This window comes from Falco naumanni, chromosome 3 (genome assembly GCF_017639655.2).
Source record: "Falco naumanni isolate bFalNau1 chromosome 3, bFalNau1.pat, whole genome shotgun sequence".
NCBI classification, from domain to species: Eukaryota; Metazoa; Chordata; class Aves; order Falconiformes; family Falconidae; genus Falco; species Falco naumanni.
In genome coordinates this window covers 105,914,330-105,936,011 of record NC_054056.1, presented here as the reverse complement: position 1 = coordinate 105,936,011, position 21,682 = coordinate 105,914,330, and the positions used below count along the sequence as shown (strand labels likewise).

The window sequence follows — 21,682 nt, the reverse complement described above, 5'->3', positions numbered from 1 at the left end:
ACCACAAGGAGCCTTATGCAATTAGAAGGGCTACCACTCCAGGAGTATGCAGAAGACATCAGAAACAATTGTGGGAAAAAAAAAAAAAAACAAACCAACAAATAAAATAAGTAATACTTCCATCTGTAAATGCTTGGAAAACTTACATCCAAACTAAAGCTTTAAGGCAAAAATTTTCTCCATGAAAAAAGAATAGTATATCCATCAGTCCAACACCATCACATACCTATCTATGGGTACTGTGAAGGTACAGACTAATGTACATGTAAAACACAATAAATCTATGTCTTATTGGAGTCATAATTTGAGTTTTTCACAAGAATGGCTTAACTATTTTTGTACATCTGCTGAACTGCTTTGGGAGTAACATGGAACTGCTTTAGGAGTAACAGGAGACTTCGTTATGTTTAATAATATAAGGAAAACTTTGAAGCTTCATCTTCCAGATTTTTACTCAAGGAAGTATTATAAGCCATTAAAACTGTGTTTGTTGTTTGGTTTTTTTTCTTTTCCAGATCAGTGGCTAAAGTAATTCCCATTTCAACCAATCCAAAAGGAAAAAAAAAAAACCAAAACACAAAAACAAACAACAACAAAAAAACCCCACTAAGCTCCTCAAAAATACTACTTTGTATTACTCAGAAAATCTTTATCTAAACTGCAGTATTTTTTTATTATCTTCCCCCTTTCAGAGTTCTTTTCAGGGTTAATTTCTAAACTGAAAGGCCACATTCAACTGCAAAGTCAAAATGTTTGCAACATATAACTACTAAAAAGATATGGTGTGATATTTAAAGGAAATACTTTGTTGCTTTTTCTCATTTAGATTATTCCACAAATTTGACTCAAGTTGTTAAACAGTTGTATTCTGACCAATATTCTTAGCAAATCTTCTGTTCCCCAAAAAAGCAAATTATCCATTGTTCGGTTTTGCTGTTTACTGAACCGCCCTCTTTTATAACTGGAAAACCTGGCAGAATTAGAGACTTAAAGAATGGGCCCAAACATAGCACACCGAATAACTGGATGTTGTGTCTAGCTCTGCAGTGATTTAGGAAGTTATCAAAAGGGATCTCTAAGCACCAGTTTACACTGGCTACCTCCATTGCCTATGCAGAATCCTTCCAGTAAAGAATATATATAAAAATACATTTTAATTGTATATTCTTTTTTATTTACTGATGGATTTTAAATGAGGTTTTTAATAATCACTTTATTTCCTTTGAAGTCTATACAAAAGAAAAGTTTATTTCAGTTACCAATGTAATGTACTCCCACAGGCAAATATATATATATTTCTATATGCACTTCGTGGGTCATAGTGAATGTTTTACTGCATGCCTTAAATGTACTAAAATTGCTCTAAGGAGATAGCTTCGAAGACTTTTTATTTATTATTGATATCCTTGGAAAATTCAGAAGATGCTGAGATATGAAGGGTACATTATAACTGCATAGCTTTGGGGTTTTTTACCTGGTACTGCACAAAGAGCTTTCTTCAAAAGTTTGCAACACTTACTGCTTAGGTGACATGAGAGCATATTTTCCTGTTGTTCAAACATCATCAGCCAGACCTGGGAGTGAAGGACTCCAAAGGCCATACAGGTTCGGCAAGGCGACGAGGGGCTGGTGGGCTGTAACAAGTACAGCCACCAGCCTGATCGTGGGAGTCCTGAGTCAGCCTGCACAGGGCAACCAAGATAGCGAGCCAAACAGCCCGGCGACTGTCTTGCTGGCTGTCAAATACAGATAGCTGTGGCAAAGAGAAGGGGCGGGGGTGGGGGGGAAAGACAAAAAAAAATATTGAAGAACTTTATTTCTGAAGTTACAGTATGGGTTCTTTACGCATAATAGCCATGAAAATTCCAGGAAAAAGGCTGTCTGCCCCAAAACCACGGCAGCTCTGCTGATAGCCCCACTCCCCCCCGCCCCCCCTGGCCCAGCTGTCTCCCCCTGTGCTGACAGAGGTTGAGAAAGACAGGACACCAGGAAAATATATTATTTCTCCAGGGTGACCCCAAGCCCAGGGGCCAGGTCTTTACCTGGTATAAACTGCTGTATCGACTTTGCTGGAGCCCAGGTGATTTATTTCAGGGTGCCACCCTTCACTGGGTGTACCGCGACAACAACAGCATGGCACGATATATATACCCACCACCCTGCCTGCCCTCCATCATGTCACAAAAGCCCCATAAAAATTGGATTTTGCAAACATTACCATCCCGGGCCAGTCACCAGGGGCAGGAGATAGGACACTCCTTTCCCCCAGGGTCATGGCCTTCAAGATCCTGCCTCTCACTTCTAAAAAGCCATAAAATGAAGGCATTCACTGAAGTAATCCCAGGGGGAAGAAGGGGCAGAGCTCTCTTGGTGTGGCTGCCTGCCTCTGGGATGCATCCACCCCCAAAACTAGCCCTTGGAAATGGCAAGGGCATCTTTATAATCTGTGTTTAAAGGAGCTTGTCAGGTGAGGGCAATGGTAACAGTGTATGCAGCCCTGTGAAAATTCACTGCAGGCGATTCTGGTCATGCCTTTTCAAGAAAGGAGAATTCACGAGGAAATAGGTGCAGAGGAAGGCTGCTGAACTGGCCAGGGACATGGCAAGCCTGTTTTGCAAGAGGAGAAGAGATGTACAGGTTTTGTTTAGCTTCACAGGACAAAGGCTGACACAGAATATGGTTGCTGTATCTAAATATCCCAAGTGATAAACGCCACGCACAAACTATTTAAGCTGCAGGATGATTGTGGGCACAGCAACCGGAGCAAGGGATTTTGTAGCCATCAGAGGAAAGAAGTTTTTGAAAACGTAAGAAAACTGGTGAGATTTTATTATAAGATCCAGTCAAGTAAGTCATGGAAACCTGCAATATTACTTGAGTAGAGGGAGTGGACTCAAAGAACCTTCCCATCCTTTCCACCTCCAAGTCATATAAAAGCCAAAGGAAATTTTGCCACAGATTTAGTTGGGCTCACCCTGAATTATTAATCCTATCAACATGTGCATGTGGCCTAATCGATCTGGGCTCTTCAAATGACTCACCACAATTTTTCAGAGCAGATACAGATTTTAAACTAAATGAATGCATAAACTGTGTCTTCAGCAGCAGGATTCCAGACCTGGGTGCGCAGATCTCAGCACACAGAACAAACTGCAGTGGCCACAGATACAGTCTATTAATCAATTATGTCTGTTTATTGGAGACGAGGGTCTTCCTGCAGCTGCTAAACCAAATGACATGCAATGACAGTTATGTAAACTTCCATGGAACTCCAGAAAAGCTATCAGTGGTTTCCTGGCTGTAATTTTTGAGCTGATCTAATCTGACATATGGTGATTTTTTGAGTCATTTGATAGTGTAGAGAGCTAAGTAAACCCCTCTCCAAACAGCCATAAAAAGTGGCCCTGCAGTTTTTGCTGCTTTTGGAAACCCAGAAGTTGCTGCAAACAGTCAAGCATGAACACAGGAAGGATTAGATCTTACAGCAGATCTTGACCTTGGGTGCATCAAACTTTTTTAAAACAAAAATGTGTTTTCAGATAAACAACCTATTTTTACAAAAGGAGTCAGTCTTCTACGAAAGAGCACTTTGTCAGAAAGTGCAAAATCCAGCAGACAAAAAGTTTTCTTTCTAACATAGGATTTTTGTCTACAATACACTTGCTAGAGAAGTTCAGTTTTCAGCCACTGAAGATGAAAACACTTGTAAGGGCAGTTGACTTTTCAGTAATAAAGTGATAGCAGTGACCCTTCTGCAAATGGTGGAAATTTATTCTGCCAATAAATTTCATCCAGACATTTTCCAGGGCCGTATTTTTAAGCCTGTCTTAACTGGACTTCTGTTTCTTGCTTTAGCTTAGATAATTTGATCCTCTGAGAACTTATTTATCCCATAAATCAACTATCTAGATATGTAAAACCCTTAACTTTTACACTTCAGCATAGGATTGCATATCCAGACCTGTCTTTTAAATATCTGGGAAACACCAGAACTGGAAAACCAACAGAAACACTATCTCAGAACGTCAGCTTTACAACAGATACCTACAGAGCAAAACAGTCATTAGCCTAAAAAAAATTTTATTAGCTTATGCTGAACTGAATATCTTGCTTACTAGTAATACCACATCTAAGTTCAGTGAAAAGAAAATGTTTGTAAAAAAACTTAAGTACACAAAAATGGTGTCTCATGACCATGCAGCAGGTCCTGGACAGAAGTGAACTCATCCTGCTTCACTTCCCTCAGCATCTTAGTAATAAAGACTCTGTGCAGGTGGGATTCCTAGTTTCCACAAAGGCGATCTTGTTGAAATTTGCTGTAATTGACTTTGGAGCCAGTGGCCCCACTCAGAGGTATAAGGGAAGGTGCTGGGGATGTGAAAGGACTTGGTTCCACCAGTAGCTATAGCTGCTGCCAGTGTCTTACAGCAGTTGACACATGGGGAAAAAGGAGGTGAAGAAAAGGCCCTAACCAAAGAGCTGAAAAGTGGACACTGGTGTGAAGCTGATTTCGTGCCTGCAGCTGAAGCAGAAGCAGAGAATATCAAATGCCAGAAGGAAGTTTATCCTCAAAAGCTTTCCAGCCCCATTTTGCACAACAAAGAGATCTGGCTAGTTCAGATAAGGGGTGGATGAACATCCCAAGTTTCAGTTGCTTATTTATCTGAGGCACTCCACCCTTCACTAAACATCTCCATTCCTAGAATGATGCAAGTCTCTTGATTAAAACAACGTGACACATTACCAGAATACCTCAGTCCCACTGTACTCTGCCTGTCCCAGCCCCAGAGAGCCATCACAAAACCTGGTTCTGTCCTCCCAAAGTTAGCAAAACTCCCACCAACCTCAGGGGCACCAGTACTAGGCCTGGGTAAATATTTTCCATCCATACACAGGTTGTCTTACCCAGTTATTCTCAGCCAGGGAGGATATTCCCACACACCTTTCTTAATTAAAGATTTTTTGTTCATACAGCAATACAAATGCTTTGCATGGAAGGGATCTTTCATTCCAGCTGCTGCAACAGCAACTGCTCATAATAAGTGAGAAGAGTGTGTATCAGAGGTCCTGGTGAAGAATAGGAAGGACAACCTTGTCATGGCAGAGATCTTCCTTTCCTTTTGAAACCTTGCATGCTTCAGTCAAGTTCTTGTCTCTCTCCTCCTGTCTGTTAGCTGGTACTGATATGCCCACTTAGAAGATCCTGCTTGTTCAAAGAGCAAATCCCTCTACAGCAAATGTGTGTCCGTAAAACATAAGCTCACTTTTCTCAGCTATCTTCTACCAACCCATTGGAAGTGCTCCCTAGGTTTTCTACGTATGGAAAATCTTTCACACTCACCAGCCTTGCAAAGACCTCCCAAAAAAACAACCCTGACTTAGTGAAATGTCACGTATCCATCACAGAGATGGAGCTGCTTTCAGGAAAGCTGAGCTGCAAATCATTTGCTCAAGTCTCAGTACATTAAAATTGCTGTTCTGTACCTAGCTAAAAATACAGAGAGGGCACAAACATGGTTACTTTTTTTCTACTGAACTGCAAATTATTATCCTTAGGTGAAAAACTCTCCTCAGACTTACCCCATCATCTGTCACCTTGAGGGTCACAGACCCTCACTGTCTCATCTTCTCTCATCTGGCATCTGGCTCCTGCCAGGTCCCACCAACAATGTTAAGTCTTTCCTTTAAATTCATGTGTAAGTGAATTAATTCATAGTTTCTTCCAATATTTTCACATCTTTAGATATTTCACCTTAATGTATCCTTCTAGCATCTGTTTCCATCTCTTTCACTTGGCTGTTAGACTTCAACCAATTTAGCTTGAATAATCGCTTTGATTTATTCCAAATGTAAATCAATCTGCTGTATTATTTGTTTGAAGAAATTTTAGCTATTCCTTCTTTGCAAGATGCTACACATTATCAAGTTTCATCTTATGGCATCAGCACAGTTAAACTTGTCACCTAGCTTGTCTCCCTCACTATTGAGATTCATCTTCTAATGAGCTAAACATTTACAAGGTAGATAAGGGTCATTAGAAATGTGTATTCATCTTTACCAAAGCCAAATTGCACAGCTGCAATAGAACACATCGTTTTAAGCATTATGGTAGAAAACGACATGACTCCAGGAATTTCAAATGTTAACCAGCATTTTTCTAAGACTGATACTTATCACAATGCCCAACGTACATAATTCCCCTAGACACTGTCTGCAGATAATCTACCACTGCAGACCTCTGCGCAACCTTAAAACCTGACCTGAATATGGTTCCCTGTTTTCTCTACACTCATGTATAAAAACCTGGCATTTCAGCAGTTTGCAGCTAATCAATTAATAGGTCACTCATAGACTGTGATGTAGTCAAATATTAAGAGGAGCAGAGCGCAAGACCTCCTCCCCTTACTGCAAAACCTTTGCAGAGGTAACTTCAGTGGGTGAAAAAAAAAAAAATTAACCAGCTCTGCCGGGATCTCCATGAGTGAACATCCCACTCTCAAACAGTAAAACTTCACTTGCCCTCTGGAATATCACAGCATCAATCTGTCACATATTAGGGATTTCACCTTTATGCTGTTAACTACCTCAGACCCAAACAAATACCAGAAATTAACAGGCTTGTTTGAGGAAAGAAAAAGAGCTTATTTAATGCTTGTCTATGTATGTAACTATTTCTATACCAGTGAGGACAATCCTATTCTTGAACCTATGCTCATCCTAAGCTTGCTTGCTTATTACAATGAGCAGAGAGGCAGGACTGTGAACCTAATGCTTACTCCTGACCCTTTCTCTCAAAGGATAGTGTTTGTTAAAGAGTTGTTCAGGTTTTATTCCATCAAGCCAGCAGACAGATTGTTTTATGCTCCAACCTTGTCAGTTCTCAGGAAGCTGAACTGCTCTGGATCTGGAGCTTGCCCAGAAAAAAATTAGGAGCTGCAGGTCATGCTTTGTGCTGCAAAACCGGTGCCGATGATTTCGTGGCTGGTAGTCACACATCTGAGTCAGATCTAAATAAATGTGACTAGATTGTGTCAGAAGGGTACTAAGCCATCAGAAGTCTTTTAGATTAATCATACAAGCCAAGTTTAATCCTTCCTTCTGCAGGTACATTTAAAGCTAGTGCCCCTGTGTATTCTTTGTGGGCTACTGACTCTGATGCCCTTCATATATCTCAGCCTGGTGAAAGATGCCAGATTCCCCAGTAGGCACTGGCAAGATAAAGGTATTTTTTTGTTTCCTAGGAACCTGCAGCTGTACTGTTCTCTGCTTTTTTGTGAGTCTTGTCTTCAGCAGACAAAGATAGAGATATTTATTTTATTTTTTTTACGGAGTAAAATTTCCCTCAAAAGTTTCTGGGTTTTGTCACCTCTTGTGGAAGAACTTAGCATATCACTGGCTGGAAAAAAAAACAGCTTTCTTGTTCATGAAAGCTCCATATCTACAAGACTATGAATCATTTTAATGAAAAAACTATCTTCCAAAGATCTCACCAGGAAACAAACAAATAAATAGTCAGGTTGTGTCTGTGGAGGGACTTAGTGCTCTTAAACAAAGACCACCTTTCACCTCACAGACCTGCCTGAACCACTCCGAATGCCATCCTCAGCCCACCATTTCCATTGCAACTGCAACTCTGGGAGGTCAGACCTGGTGTTTCAAACCCTTTTGAGCTGATGGGATACCTTTTTTACGCTAATACAGATACCTTTTTTATGCTGATACAGGCAAGGCGGGCTTCAAAAGACCCATCAGATCTTGCTGACCCTCCTGCAGTCCTCTTGTTCTTTGTGGAACTATTTCTTTTTTGTGGAAGTGGTGGAAACCTGGGGGTAAGCAAAGGTAGAAAGCATGGTGGAGTACTGCTGGGCAAATATGGAGTGTCCACACTTCTGGAGGCTATAGCATCTTTACAACCAGGTTTGTGAACACTCAAAGGATGGTTTGGCTCAGTCATTTTTGCAATGAGAGTTAATAAAATCTCTGTCCACAACATCATACAACCCCAGAGAAATCCAAAGCCATCTAGCTTCCAGAGCCACGTGCAAAGTAATTATGGCTGTGAGAGACAGACCGTGGAATGAGAGATAGAAGTGAGTCAGGTGGGGGAAAGGACACAGTAACATGGTCTCAGCTCAGCATTCAGGCAGTGAGAGTGGCCATCAACAGGCAAAAGCAAAGATGGCAAAACAAGTAGAGCAGCTTCCTTCCCTACTCCCCACTCCATGGTATCAATGGGAAGGAAAACTGGGCGCAAGGTCCATCTAACTGCCTTTTTAGCCCTGTCCAGGAAAGCACAATTGCAGAGGAAGAAAAGCCATCATTCTGCATAACCTCGCTGATGGCTGGGGAAGGTGGCAGGAAGGAGCAAGACTTGGTGATCACTAATTTCTTCATATCAGAGGCAAGGAAGGAGACTGCAGCTCAGGTAATGATGGTAGAAGGTACTTTAAGAAAGCTTTAGGAAGTCATGATGCCGGATTCCAAACTAGGATGTAAACATGTATGTTAGGGCAGAGAAGATGCCATGTTTTAATAGATGATAAGGAAGGAGACCTCGGGCTTTTCCATGGAGATATGTCTGTGGGGCAACCTCCTGCCGTCCTGAATGGTGATAAACCACATGCAATAGTGGCCTCTGTATTTCTTTAATGACTGAGCAGGATGCAAAAGATGTTTCACTTGGGTCCTCAGGACAGATCTCTACTCACGGTGAAAATGAAGTTTTTTTACACTCAGCTGGGTGGCAGCTGGTGTTTGTGTGAACAGTGAAAACCTCTCTCACAATGGTGACAAATTAACTTTCTTAAAGTGACTACACATCTGTAAAACAGCAAGGTTGGGGGAAAAAAAGACAAAGAAAACACACTTTCAGGATTATTCACTTTTTTAAATTACACCCTGCTTATTCCTGTAACACCAGTTCAACAATTTTCCAGTTTAATTTGTAAATTAAACCCCATGAAGAAAACACTTTTCCTTTTTCATCATAAAAATGTAGGTATGTAAAAGTACTGACCCTGTGAATCAGGGGTCAATTATTATTTTTAGATGTGTGCTTACAGACAGGCAAGTAGACACTGGACAGACCCCAAAAGGCTGTGGACTGTGTTCTGGCTGCCTATTACAGTCATTAAGTAGGTGATTCATTGCCTAGTATTTAGGACTACCAGACTGTGCCTTTTTATGCCATAAAGAGGGAGAAGTTGTTGCAACATCAAAGTCAGGCACTTGCAGTCAGCCATCTGCCCAGCACTTTTACTTAGGTCCCTTTATTGTACATGGATCAGAGTCTGCTATGGTGTACTCTAATGTCCTACCAACCATCAGCACCGTTCTAGGTGCTCATGTTCACACCAGGGGCCCTGCTGGATAATAAAACCAGCCCTGTCTGAGCTGGTATATGAACAAAGACAAAGCACAGAAGGTCACTGCAAACATTATACATGAAGGAAGGCTGGCAATGCTTTAGAGAAGAATGCCAAAGAAATCACATTTGATGCTGTGTTCACCAGCTGTGGCTTAGGTTCCATGGAGTAGGCAGTGGGCTGCAAGTCCACACCAATGCATGATAGTCCCCACTCCTCCAGCATTTCTCACAGGCTGACCTCAAGGTGCTTTGCTGAAGTGAGTGAGTGTTATTGATCCCCATTTTCCTGAGGAAACAGAAATATTGTAATGTCACTGAGGCTGCACAATGAGAGTCAAACCCAAACGATTGCCCCCCAGAGTCCCACCTAACACAGGGAAGAAAAGCTGTAAACTGGCCTGCTACCAACCTCCAAAGCAGCATTTGAAGCCAGGGCTGCACTGCTAATCCCCTGCTTCATCCACCCCAGCACAGTACAGTAGCAGGCAATCATGTCTTTGTTGTGTGAACTCTCCTGCAATGTACGCAGGGCTGTCAAAACCACAGGTCTGCTGTGATCCTCTGGGTTCAGGTGAGGTATCAACACTGGAACAGAGGGAGCAGGTGGAGGTGCTTTGGCAAAGCTGCTCTTCCCTCAAAAGTCGAAGCGCATTGCTTCCTGAACAAGCCCAGCCCTGTTTGCTCACTTAATTGTACAGCTACAAGGTTATTTCCAGCTCTCGCTCTTGTAACCTGACTGCGTAAGACCTGCCAGGCTTCACACACCAGGCGTGAGACCTGCATGCTTGACTTCTGTCCCCGTCTCTGCCACATCAGGCAGTGATGGAGCAATGCTGTGGGTGACACCAGCAGAGAGGGAGTCACTGCAGTGCAAACAAGCTGCCACGCATCACTGAAGACGTAAGGGGCACAGCCAGGCCACCGGGCAAATAGTGGCAACATGCTGCATGGCTAGGGACCAATCCTGCACATCTGATTCACATTTCCTATTGCTAAGAACCAGGCCATGCCGTGCACTGGCAGCAGGGAGCGATACTAATGGTCAGGAGCAGTTACAGAAAATAGGGTTGGGCACTGGGGGCAAGGGGGGCCCAGGGTTTGGCTCATCCTTGTGCAGCAGAGCCGCTGCGTAGGACACATCCCTGCACACAGCCACTACTGCCAGCGTGAAACAAGAAGCTCCGTGCAATGTCTGGGTGGCTCTTCGAGCAGCTACCTGTGAACCCCTTTAAAAGGATCAGTCGCTTCCGATGACTTGATCAGCTTAACGTACCCTGAAATGGCCACCTATCTGAATACCCTGTGCAGTCTGTGACTTGCTTTTGAGGACAATATTTAGGAAATACTGTTGCGATAGTGATGTGTTCATTCTTATTTGCTGATTTGGCAATTTCAGGCCTTACCTGTTTTAGTTTGTTTGTTTCTTTTGCAAAAACACGTGCATGCTCATGTAATTCATTGTGCTCCATAACTCTGTGTTCTGATGCTGTGTTTATTTGAGATTCACACGTGCACACACACTTGAGAGTGAGATAAAATCACTCTGGCTAAGGCTTTATCTTGCCTATCTGTTCCTCAAATGGGTCCATCTGACTTGGACAGGAACAGGATAATTTGATTCCTAACAGAAAATGTCTTCCTTTGATCTGATGTTTCTGCAGTTACCCATTCCCCAAAAGATCTTTTCTGTGTGATGTTTTCCTTTTGTTTTCCTTCATCCCTGTCTTATTTTACAATAACACGTTCAAGATAACCCACCCTTCTTCCAGGGAAACATCATATCTAGCCCATTTGCAGGCAGGCATAACTGTAAAACTCACAGCACTACCTCCTGTACCATCCTGTGTCTTCAGATGATAAAACACTATCTGGCTGGTCTTGCATTTAAGCCAGCAGATGTATTACTACATTTCAAAGGACCCCAATCAATCCATTTCCTTCATTGTCCCACTCTCGAAAAAACCTAGACAGAGAAGCCTGAGGCTTTGTAGTTTTTGAAGTGCTCTAATCTGGACAGATCTTACCATTGCTGTCATAATTGATTAAACTGTTGCCAGCATCCCCTACATCTCCTGAGAGCTGTCATGGTTCACATTCATCAGGGCATGCTCCAAAGTTCACACACTTCCACAAGGCACAGCTCAGCGAGAGGCGGGTGTCATTAGAATAATAATACTTTGCACTTCCATCTCTCCTTTCATCACAGGCTCCCAAGGCACTTTGCAAATACTCAGAGCCCATTTCTGCTACCCATTGTCACACTCTGTTATACTGTACAGCAATCCTCTCCCCTTCCAAAACGTTCCATGGAGCTCTTTCCAGAGCGAGATACACCAAGAACATGTAAACACTTAGCAAAAAAGTGTCGCGATGCTTTTAAGAGATGTTATTCCTGTTTTACAAATAGGAGAACTTAATGGCTATGTTTGCACTGGTCTGCTAAAGGTGGCTGAAACCGTCCCCCGAGACCAAGCTTGCCTGTCTCCCACAGGGGGTGCCTGCAAGCATTGCCTCAGGCAGGATCAAAGTATCCCTATGCAGGATTTTGGGAACCCAAAATACAGGCTTTGTCATACAGGCCTCTTGCAGACAGAGTGTGAAGGAGCTATGTGAATGGGAGGGGGATGCATTGGGGAACATACTGCATTTACAGGTGATTTGGAGCATCTCTTTTCAGTCCTCCATGTGATTTACCAAAGAGGATGCAGATGACTCAGTGTGGGAGCTAACACAGAGCACAGCATTCCTAAATTCCTGCTTGATGCCTAGTCACTACAACTCCCCATCTTTCACTAGCCCATGGATTCACTAACTAGTTGTTTATTGGCTGCATAAAAGGACATAGGAAATGTATTTTCACAAAACAATAAAATGTGAATTTTCCATGATTCAAACAAATAGAAGGATACTCATCCAACCTGTGTGCACAGACACAGATGCAGTGGGTGTGTGTTTCTTATGGGCATATTTAATGCATGTGCAATGCTGGGAGAGAAAAAAATCAGGCACATGTTGATCTGGGTGCTCATTCTGCAGGAGAGGAGCCTTACTGTGTGCATGTGCCAGGTAATTTTAAAACTTAGTGTTTTCTTCAAAGGGAAGTGTGTGTAGAAGGAGATATTCCCCTCCACAAAGAGCTGGGGAGGGGCTGTCCTTTATTCAGGCCAGAGATCTGCGAGTAACTGGCCAAGCAAGAATAAGGGAAGGGGTAACAGATGGAGATAAGGAGGCAGGAACAAGCTGCAGTTGGGCTGAGAGCCTGGACTCCGTGTCTTTACTGGCTGCAGGAAAGCACAAAGGGAAGATTCAACACAGGTCAACTTTAAGCAAAGCCCTGTCCCGGGAGACTGTGACGTTGCAAATTGCCTTACCTCTGCTTATTTCTTGGGTGTTTCTTAGAGATGATGACTTTGCACCTCTGTTTACCTGCTCTCTCCTTCTTTTCCGTCGAGACTTAAACAGAAAGAAGACAGCAGGTTACTAAAATAAAATAAAGCAGCTCACAAAAGAAAGGGCAAACTGACTTGGAAAACCAGGAGCCATCTCTATTCCTACCAGCTGGAGTTTCTCCCACTTCTACAGCCATTAAAGTTATGAAATGTTTGGATGTTTTACTAATTCCATTAAGAACCAGAAAGGCTGTTCCCACCACGACCAGAAAATGAAACACCAGCAATCACACGGGAAAATGCTCAACTTTCCAGACTCAGCAGTTTTATTAGTGCAAATACCCTCCAGATAGACAGCCACACATTTGGCTGCTTCCTTACACTGAACCCTAACTCAGCCTGCAGAGGCTAACCCGGTGGTACTCACCTTCTCCAGTTCATTGCTCACTGATGAGGACCCTGACCCAGGATTTAGACATGTTTTGTTTTGTTTTGTTTTGTTTTTTCCTCTCTTTTGTAGACTGCCTGAGCGACTTTGGGCAAGCTGTTAGCTGTGTCTGTGTCCCAGTTCCCCAGCTGTGAAATGGAAATAATAGCACTTCTATGCTTCAAAATGGCACTAAGAAGCTTAATTTTGAGGCACCTACTATAGGACACTAATAAAAATCTTGGAACCACCATTTGCCAGGATCCATCCCTACCCTGGGTCTAGTTCTTCCCTAGGCCTTCTCTAACAGCAGCAAATGCTAATGTGACAAGCACAGGGCTTTTTTGTGGTGTGGCGTATGCTTTTTTCTTGATCACACAGGTCCTGGAGTCATGGGATTGTGGATAATCTTGCTCTTTGTTAAAATAAAGCCTAAAGTTTCATGGTCAGGAGATTGCAGCATACAGGGCGGCAAAGACAAGGAATGAATGCCTAAAGGCATGGATGTGAAGGGGCAGCAACCGAAACAACCTGACATTAGTTATTTTAAAGTACCAAGATTTCTAAGCCAATAGAAGTTTTATTAAGGATTAAAAAATGATTCATAAGTGCAGAGCTGACAAAGCCGAGTTCTGTTCTTCCTGCTTTTAGCCCTTCAGGTGCTGTTGCAGTACAGAGCATCAGCATATTTCACTCCAATTCACCAGTACAGGCAACTTCAACCCCAGCACCACCTGAGTTTTTGAGAAAGTGAGACAGAGCTCAGCACCGAGTTTTGAAGCCAGCTCACACTACGGCAATCTTGCTCACTCAGGCAGCAACACGAGTGCATTAGCATTTAGCAAAGGTACATATAGCCATGGTCCCTGCCTCAAGGAGCTTACAGCATTGCAATACAGAGGGACTAGAACAGGAAGCCACATAAAAAGGAAAAGAGTTGAGCGGACACGCTGGTTATGTATTCCTGCAACCACATCAAGCCTGGTCAAAGGGAGGAAGCAATTGTGCCCTTGAATGCAATCCCCACTGGTGAATCTGGGCCCTGGCAGCCATGCGTGGCTCGGCACAGATCGGCAGGGCTTCCCAGCGCCCTCTCCCAGGGCCAGCCCACCCTCCCGCACCGGGCTGAGAGGCATGCAACAGGCAGGCATGCCTACGTTAGCTGTAAGCCACGCATGCAATTAAATTACAGGCTGGTTCGGCTAGTGAAAGCAGGCACGAGCTATGTACAATCTGCTAACATTTTCAAATCCTGTCATTAAAAATTCCTCGCTCCAGCCTGTGCCAAACAGAGTGAGTAAAGGCCGTGGATCCCAGGGCCCTGGTGCTCTCATCACAAGCTGCCTTCTTCCTACAGCAGCCCTGTTCCTGGCACAGCTGCATAGACCCCAGCCCGTCCCAGACCTCTGTACCCCAGGAGTGTCGAGACCCTCCTGCTAATTCTTCTGCCTCAGGGCTGGGCTGAGTTGTGTGTGGTCTCAGCCCAAAAGGAGGGACAGCTGTACCTGGCCTGGGTCTCAGAGAGGGGCTGCCTGTTCTTCCTAGGAAGCTGGAGAATTCCCAGGCAACCACATAAAAGAAAGAAAATCTTCTCAGGAGCCAAGGAAAAGAGTCAGACACACAGGACCATGGAGGGACTTGCTCAAGGTCACATTGGAAGTCAGTGCTCGAACTGGACTGGGACAGGAGGACCCCTAATCCCTAGGTTGTACTACTTCCCTTAAACCAACTCACACCAAGGCAAATCAGGATAAGAAAATGATCAGACTAAGGAAACTTTCTCTAATATTAGGGATGCCAGCACCTCCAGATGATGATGCTGGTAGCAAGAACCCATTCCTAAAGCTGTGCAGAAAGTGATTTCTCCTTGACTGCTCTGTGGTGCTTAACTGTAACTAAGATCACTCCGGCTTCTTTGAGTATCCCAAGTCCAAAATAGCAAATTTCACCGTTTAAGCCACCTTGTGGAGGCACAAGGGGTACTATAACCTGATCTTACTTAGCAAAAGCGGTCAGTCTGTCTCAGCTATTTAGCATTCCTCTGCAGAAACCCATCAGGCTGCCGTGTGGAGCACTGCACATCCTGCTCTCCCTCTATATAGTTTATCGCTTTCTTAAAGAGAAAAAGTAAATGGGCCAGATCTGCAGCTGACGTAAATCAGCATCTCCCTCCTGAAGTCAATGAAGCTACACCAGCGGGCACTAGCTAAAGATCTGGCCCAGTGAGTTTAGTGCCATGAGGTTATGAATCACTGTTATTATGTGGCGCTGCATGTAATTGCCTGATCCCTTCTCCCCATCTCCCCAAGGGGTCCGGAGCAGCCCTCCTCGTAATGCTGCCAGCAGCAGGGGGAGATGAGAGTGTAATGTTCAATTATCTTTTGCATGTTTTTCCAATAGCAAATCACAGCAGGGGATGTGACCCCCTGCTAATTGGAAGTCACGTCCTGTGGGGTTCTCTTCTTCCCTTTTGCTCCAATGTATATATTTGTATTAAATACTGATAAATGGCACAAACGCGGAGAGGTGGTAGATTCTGTGCAGTTGCGGCTCTAATGAAGATTTCTCTCACAGATCTGCTTTCCTCTAGTTTCAAACATGTTCAATCATGTTTATGCTAGGTTTTTGCATGAGAGGTTAAAGCTGATGGAGATTCTTTCAGCCAAACCTGACTTAAATCAACTGAGCCGTTCCTGTGTTGCAGGAGGATAATGTTTCTTTCACTACCATCTACCACAAGGTCTGAAATCCCTCCATGACCGCTTTGTGTTTCAGAAAGGGTGAAACCCAGAGATGGTAATGCAATAGACAGGAAGTATTTCTGTGTAGCTCATCAGCAAGCCAGTTTAGTTTTTCAAAGGGATTTAATCCGGGTGAAATTCAACCCTGTGGTCAATGAAGCACTTACATTCCTCCCGAAGCTCAGCAATAAGGCGTAGGCACCGAGGGGTGAGATTAACAGGCAGCAATTTCCCAAGGGGGACACACAGGCTGTGTCACCCTGTTGGCACTGCAGGGTGATGGGTGTGCTCTCTGGTGTCACCCAGGCCTGACAGCACACTTCCCTCTGTTCTAGACAAGGGTCACCCGACCTTCTGGTGTCCCAGTGACGAGCTGCTGCTTCAGGCACTGCGCAGAGACCATCGCTGTCCCCACACTCCCTTTACCCCTTAGGTCTGTGTCTCAGGCTTTCACAGCCTTGTAAGCCCATAAGACACAAGTACCTGGTCAACTTGTTCTATGTGATGTCCCCAGCAGTGGGGTGGCTGTTTTGGAAAGAGCACCGGACCATAACCAAGCATGATTTCCCAGCAACATTGCCATCAACCTCCTCCTCCACCCGGTGCCAACATATCAAATATGCTCTCATGCCATAAACCATCCCAGCCCCGTCTCATGCGTGGAAAGATGATACCTGGGAAGCCTGTTACATCATGATGCTGTGAGACACAATTGTGTACCTTTGAAATGCACCCAGCACCTATTGCATCATGAGAGATGTACCAAGAGTATGATTACAGAAGGATAAAAGGTGTTTCTTTAATAACGCATTAGCCAACGTGTTTAATGAATGAATTTTAAATGCCAACTGCAGACAGAACGAGGTCTATTTCAACACACATTAGCTGATCAAGGGAAACCTCATGAGGAAGTCTAAAGGGAACAAATGAACTTGGCAAACTGGAGAATCCAGCCCACAGAAAATTTAATGGGAATTAGGGCCCTAATTCAGCAAGGTATTTAAAGACAGATTTTTAAAGATGCTTAGTGAGCTAAGCATTTAAATAACTTTAAAAATCTCATCCACCAACATGTAATGATCTCTAAGCCTGTGTTCAGATCCATCTCTGTTCATTTCAGCAACGTAAGCAGTACTAAAACGCTCTGCTGAATCAGGACCTAAATCAAATTTAACAGGCTAATCCAGAAGTTATCTGCATCCTATACAAGTTACTAAGGGAAGATTTCTCCTCCCATTTTCAGGTTCTAGAACCGTCTTGTGAAATCAGTTCTCACTATTTTATTAAATTCTGTGGGTTAGTTACAACAAAAAAAATTCCATAGCTAAGTAATCATTTTCTGTCAAATTCTGTCAGCAGACCTTCTGAGAAGAGCAGACATTTAAATTCAAACAGCAGAATCGATATCCAACCACTGTACAATAATTTGGAGATATGCAACACAGTGTTCATGTGACACATAAAAATGATGTTTTATAAACAGCTCTTCTCCCATTTTGTGTCTGATAGGGAATATGACTCACCGTTGCCTCTGAGCACTAACCCAGCAGGAATCTTAGAGGAGGTGGAAGTGAAAGGAAGCTCAGATGCCACAGGGATGGGCACTGTGCAAAAGCACAGATCAGATCTAGTGGTTCCTGTTCTCAGTGAGTGAAAGTGGCAGAGAATTAGGACAAGTCAGAGGTTTAAGCCTCTGTCTCAATTGGACAGGCAGAAAGAAGTCCCTGCATGGGGATTCCTCCACTCCAGCTGGCTGCTCATAAAAAAAAGTTTGCAGACACATTTTAAGAGGGAGTGGGAGGGACTGATAAGGTGAAGAGGAGACCCTTGACACTATGCAGTTCTTTCACCCCTGCAGTGAAAGCAAAAGCAATCTTGGCCAGATCTTGAGAGAGTGAGATCAGATCCTGGAGATAATACTTTAAAGTGTCTCCAGAAGAAGTGGCTGACACCCCATGCTGCAATGAAAACCTGATAAGCATCGAGTACTTGACAAAGCTTCAAATAGAAAAGCTTGAAGTGTAATGTGCTTCTTTGCACCCCAAGGAGCCTCTGCCCACATCTCCAGAGCATGAAGCACCCTGGCTGCTGGTGGTGCTGCACAGGCACGGTGGCTTTGCCTAGAGCCATGCTCAGGGGAAAGCGTTCACATGTAGGTGGCTGTGGCAGCAAGAAGCTGTGACGGCACCCCATCCCCTGTCACATCGCTAGCCTCAGGGAGCAGCAACCTCCACCGCTGCCCTGCTTCCACCCCCTTGCAGCCCCCACTCTGTCATGGGCAAGCGTTACCCTCAAACAAAGTTGAGAGTATTTTTTCAATAAGGGCAATATGGGAAATGTTTTGGTCTGTACTGCAAAAATAACCACTTTACAAAGAGCCCTCCTCATACTTGTCAGTGGCCCCAAAGGTGCTACTCTCAGTATGTACAAGTGTAAGAAATTGGGCTGCAATGTGTTTCACATTACTATGATGGGGAAGGTTTGGGGGTGTGTGTGTGTGTGTGCGTGGGTGTGGAAGTAGTACTGCTTTTGAAAAGCCATTCTAAACTACATTTTTATTTCCTAGGGCAAATTAGCATATACTCTGGGCCCAACCTGGGCTACAAAGATTATCAAGTACAGCTGTTGGCTTACATGTGCAAAACCCCCATGTTCCTGAATAAAATTGTGCTGCTGAAACGAACCTGCACTGGTATGAATTATGCTGGGTATGACCCACTCGTCAGCCAGCAGGAGGGTTGTTGGTGGGATCCTGCTGCTGCTGGTTTCACAGTGAAGGAGAGTGGCTGATCACTGGTGTGGTATAACTGGTATTACAAAAAAACTTTAGGCTGAGGTGGGATCAGCTAAACAGCTACAACACCATAAGATACCGTTGAAATGTCATTGCCTTTACACAACACATTCCCGGCCAGCAGCTCTGCTGGCAGAATGCTTTGTGCGCTTACCTGTGCTGCTTAATCCTCTTCAGGAAAAAACACCTGCAATCACTCCTGCAGTGGGCTGGAGCATGGAGCAGGGGAAAACGGACATGAGATGCTCTGCTGCTGCATCAGTAACCTCCTGACGGGCAGGACAACATTTTCAGCTCACTCAACTGCATCTGGAGGAAGGTAATTATTTACAACTTCTTTGAGAACATAGCTAGGACCAGGGAAACTTCGTTTTTGCTGTCTAGTCTTTCTCACCAGCCAAGCAAAATCAGGCAGGCATCACCTGAGTTTTTCATGATATTTCTCATCATATTACCAGCCACCATGACAAAGGTCTGGGATGTGTTTGTGGCCTCATTCTGCATTCATATGGGGAGTTCTATGAATGTAAATACACAAGCATAATTTTTAATGAAAATTTTACTGTGCGGGCAGTGAAGTGTGAAGTTTGTGTCCATACTGTTCCCCCTCTCAACAGATTTCTTGTGGCTTAAGTCCACTGTCCTGCACAGTGGCAAGAAAACCAAGGTAGCCAAGACTGCCAGTGAGCTCCCTGACATAGCCACACATTCTGTGTCCAGATCTGGCTCTGGCCCTGCTGATTGCCCTTGCTCAAGAGCTGCAGGTAACCATCCCTCAACTCCAGCGCTATGTGTTGGTTCATGTTGGTTCGCCCTCCTCCAGTTTAGGACCATCAGCAGGTCTGTTTCAAACCAAGTACGTGGACTGTTTTGAGTAACCTGGTACAAACTAGACAACACCTTTCCTATAGACCCTTCCAGCAGCAGTTCTTGTTGAAGGCTGTCTTTGGCAGATGGTTAATGACAAACAGGCAGAGGGCATTCATGAGTTAAACCAGATATTTGCAGCCAGCAACTGCTGTAGCTGGAAGGATGCTGGCAGCTCACTTCTGTGTTTAGCGACATGGAAACTCTGTGGAAACTCATTAAAGCAGTAGCTTGACCTGGTCTTCACTTCAGTGATTAGCATCAGAGGTCTCCCTCATGGACTGCCCACTGGGACAGTTTCCAAATGGGTATGAGTAAAATAACAGTAAGAACAGGAATGTTAGTAGCTTAGCTAGTCAGAGTCCAGTGGTACAGTTACAATGAGCTAAGACCTAATCAAAATCTGGGGAAATCTCAAAAGTTAGGGGAAAAAATTAGAATGTTCCATTTCAAAAGAGAAGTAGAAACCTAAAAGATTTCCTTGGGGCACAGAAATGAGGGGGGAAAAAGAGGAAACACTAAAACAAGCAAATGTTTGAGTATTCCTCACTATCTATAGTGGGTTCCGGTGCTTCTGCATATAGAAATTCTATGATCTTTGAAAGCCTGACCAAATCCAGACTCTCATTGTTGAAGAAGAGCAGCTGCTGACTTCTGAGAGCCTGGGAGAGAAGGCTGGAAGTGTCAATGCTCCAGCATAAGCTGACATGGTCAGATTTTCCAGACTCCCAAGAGCATAGTGATGGGATGAGCAGTAGCTCCAAGACCTGGTGGTACACCAGCTCCATTTCACTACATCTGTGGTGACGTGGTGCCAAAGACTCTCTAAGCTCTAGAAAGCACAGCCCTTTGGACTTTCTGCATGAGATGTGTGCTCTAGGACTGTATTATCTGGAAGCCTGGGCTCCCTGCAAGCATTCATCAAGCAGAAAAAAGGCTACACAAGTTTTGACAGAAGTCTTCTTGGTCAAAGCCTGTGAAGTGAATATCTACCTGTAGCTGACCATTTTTCCTGTGTTTCTTCCCGAGGAGCCTATAAAGACTTAGAGCAAGCAAGGAGTCTGACCTTGTAAGCTTCTAGGCACTTGATGCCTCCAAAGGAAAACCCAGACTCAAGTGCTGGGAATACCAGGGTCAAATCCTGTCTCCACTATTGACTTTCTCTGTGGCCTCGGGCAGATAATATCACTGTGTGCCTAAGTTTCTGCAAAACATGAGGATGACTGAGCTACCCTTTATAAAGCACTTGGGTGCTAAAAAGTATCATGTAAAGAATTAATCCCACAAGTAAGCTTTGCAGAGCTGGGCTTATAGGTAATTGATTATTGCCAACTTTATTTTTCAAGTGGGTTTCATGTGTGTATTTTCCCACAGAGATGTTTCTTCTAGTGGCTGTGTGTAACTCAAAGCTGTCAGGTTGGATTTCATGTGTTGGGTGGAAAGTAAGTGTAGGTTGCATGTGTCCTACAAATCTTACAAGAACTCTTTTCAACTGCTCATTGACACAGTGTATGAAATTGCATACACTGGAGTGGGCATTCCTCCTGGTTTTCTATTAGAAAGTGGGAGGAAAATAACTCTTGTTCTCTAGTGAGGGTTTAATTTATGTGTGAATGCTCTTTGGGTTTCCTGTGAATGGGAAACCAAACATGGTGAGGGGAAAAAGAAAAAAAAACAAAAACCCAAACACAAAGCAACCTAAAACCTCACACACAGCCCCAGCACATAAATGAAACACAAAGTTTGATTTTTATCAAAATAGCTCACATTTCTGATGCTTTTCAGCAGCACATATTTGATTAAATAACTCAGCAAATGGGAACAAAGAGGCAAATTAAATGAAGCAAGCAGCTAAAAAAATTACATTGCAACTGGAACAGGCCTGCAGGAAGGATTAAGAAACAGTCACTAGTGTGGGCCTAGAGGTTTGTAAGTAACTACTGTCAGTTCATTAAGAGGAGATGCCTGCAAAGGCCTTCACTTCCAGAAAACAGTAAATTGTAAAGGATTCCTGGAAGATGAGCCACTTTCAAAGGCAGACATGCAGGAGAGCAAAAGGTAAATGAAAGCCCATGAGAATTATTTACATAAATTATT

General features: G+C 43.8%; 1 long non-coding RNA gene across 1 annotated transcript in view; it reads right to left on the bottom strand.

Annotated features, from left to right (window-relative positions):
* Positions 1-8,918: 8,918 nt before the first annotated feature.
* The window catches only part of LOC121085829, a 53,784-nt gene continuing 41,020 nt past the window's right edge, over positions 8,919-21,682 (bottom strand). Inside the window, exons 2-4 of the long non-coding RNA XR_005827202.1 lie at positions 18,873-19,027; positions 12,739-12,820; positions 8,919-9,653 (exon numbers count right to left, since the gene is read on the bottom strand). This is a non-coding gene — a long non-coding RNA (uncharacterized LOC121085829). The remainder of the gene's footprint in view (positions 9,654-12,738; positions 12,821-18,872; positions 19,028-21,682) is intronic.